Genomic DNA, 2,424 nt, shown 5'->3' with positions numbered 1-2,424 from the left:
TCTGTGAGCAGGTGCAGCTGGGGGAAAGGCAGGGTCCAGTGTAGCCACCATTATGGGAGGGGGGCAGGAGTCCTCCTGGAGAGACGTCGTGAGGCAGCATGTGTGTCCCTGTGTTGTGGAGCGAACGCGAGTGAACGACCACTGGAGTCCAGACCAAATTAAAATTTAGGGAGCCTTTATTAGCCGGCCAGCGACTGTTCCGCCTTTCTCCACACAGGGAGTCTAGAGAGCAGCCCCGACTCTGTGCAGGACCGCTTTTAAGCACATTTACCACATCTTGTTTTTGCAGAGCAAACAATTTAAGACAAAACAGTTTTTCTTAAGTAATGTCAGGGTCATGTTATTGATGACCATGTTATTTACAGGGTCATGCTGTTCTTCAGAAAGCTGACAGTGTTCTATCATGCAAGGCTATTTTGTGAGGTACAGATGGGACTCAAGGCTAAGACGACTAGGAGGAAGCATTCTCAAAAATTTCTACTCTCAAACACCTGCAGCAGTGATATCGCACCCAATGGACCTCTGTGTGCCTCACTGCCTTCATCTGTGAAATGGGTTAACGATGTACCCCCCTAGTAGGTGTGGTGAGGATGGTGTGAGTCAGTGCAGGAAAAGGGTCCAGCTCATGGTAAGTGCCTAAGGAAAGGAGAGCAGCGCCCTGTTGGGAAGCACCGGGCGGGGCCGAAATGCGGGCCAGGGTCACACAGCTGCAGGGTCACCCTCGCAGCGTCCCGCACCATGAGCTCTGCGGCAGGTCTAGTTCCGCACCCGGGTCAGGTACAGGGAGAATCTCGCCTCGTGGCCTTGGCACCACACCTCTGTGTCCCTTCGCTTTACTGAGCAAGGTGGGCCCCGGCCGCTGCCAGTCACTCAGTGCTCTGGTCCAGACGCCTGGCCATGTCGTCTGCAGAGGAGGAGGTCCCCGGTGGGTCACCTTGGGCCTGGCCAGGAGGGCGCTGTCTCCAGAGACCTTCGCCAGTGCTGAAGCCAGTGGACTACGGCCATTGAGGGGAGTGTGATGGGCCAGCCTATTCCCTTGGTCGCCCAGGCACAGGGACACGTGCTTCAGGGTCATCTTCAAACGCGGCCGCTGTATCTGCCTCACGTCCCTGGGACCAGGGAGGCCTCCGCGCTCCCAGGTCAGTGCAGCCCATGTCCAGCGTGGACACGGCCTGCCCCGCGAGCCTTCCTGGGAGACGTGGCCTTCAACCAGCGCTCTCCTCGGAGCTTGCGCACTCCGTCAGTGCACGTTGACACCAGGTGGGAGAGAGCTTGAAGGACCTTTACGTGGGTGACGCCTGGGCCTGGGAGCGCGAGGACATGAGCTTTGGAGAGTGCGCAGCGGGAGCCTCAGCGAGAACCCCTCGGCCTCTCCGGGAGGGGGCGACGCCGAGATGGGGTCGGCAGCTTTGGAAGTGGATCCTACTCTCTTAGTGGGCATCCTAGACACTAAAGTGACCCAGGAGCTCCTTTCCCAGCCTTTCCAGCAGGCTGGGCCAGTGATCCAAGTGAAAATTCCCACAGATAAGGATGGTAAACCAAAGCAGTTTGCATTTGTGAATTTCAAACAGGAAGTGTCTGTTCCTTAGGCCACGGATCTCCTTAATGGAATAAGCCTTTTGGAAGGCCCATCAACTTTCAGTTTAGATCAGGAAGCAGCCATGCCTCACAGGAGGTTAGTTTGTCATATTCCCAGCATCATGTTGGAAATTCAAGCCCTGCCTCTCCATCTCCTAACAGACATGAAAGGACTGTGGATAACATGACTCCATCACCACAGGTCATTCAGAGAACTTTCTCTTCTCCAGAAAATTTTCAGAAACAAGCAGGGATGAACGTTTTGAGACAGAGGTCATATGGTGGGAAATTTGGTTCTCCACATCTTGATCGATCAGGATTTTCCCCATCAGTTCAATCACACAATCATAGTTATAACAAGTCTCCAAGCTCCCAATGGCGTCAAGATACACCATCATCACTGCGTAAAGCCAGGCAGAGTCCTCGTCCCTCCCTAGTAGACAGACACACTCAGTCGTGAGCAGCATTAGAGAGGACACAGAGGTGATGACTTCTATGCAGACAGGAATCGCGATGGCTGGAGCCATGACCACGATAGCAGAAGAGACAGCAGTAGAGCTGGGAAGTGGCATTCATCTTGGAGCTAACAAGTGTTCAAAGGACATTGTTTTCATAGGGTCATCCTAGGTCCTTTGGACCAAGTTGGTCTGGGAATGTTTTGTTAAAACTGTATAGAGCAGTTTTACAAGTTGCCACATTTCTTTATAAAAATTTTTAAACATATAGCTATAGTCTAATACAGAAATGAGAAGACTTGTGATTACAGTTTTACATTGATAGACTTTCACCTCAGGATTTCATGAAGAGGAAAGTGTTTTATGCAAAAGAAAGTTCCACAATTCCTAA

The 2,424-nt window shown here is 52.1% G+C and overlaps 1 pseudogene across 1 annotated transcript; it reads left to right on the top strand.

The window, feature by feature from the left end:
* Nucleotides 1-1,394: 1,394 nt before the first annotated feature.
* On the top strand, nt 1,395-2,165 carry LOC308256653 (RNA-binding protein 7-like; annotated as a pseudogene). The gene has a single exon. The product of its transcript is annotated as an RNA-binding protein 7-like (transcript).
* The last annotated feature ends 259 nt before the right edge of the window (nt 2,166-2,424 follow it).

This window comes from Plecotus auritus, assembly GCF_963455305.1.
Source record: "Plecotus auritus genome assembly, chromosome: 8".
NCBI lineage: Eukaryota > Metazoa > Chordata > Mammalia > Chiroptera > Vespertilionidae > Plecotus > Plecotus auritus.
The sequence above is the reverse complement of the archived record's forward strand: the minus strand, read 5'-3'. Positions and strand labels throughout refer to the sequence as shown.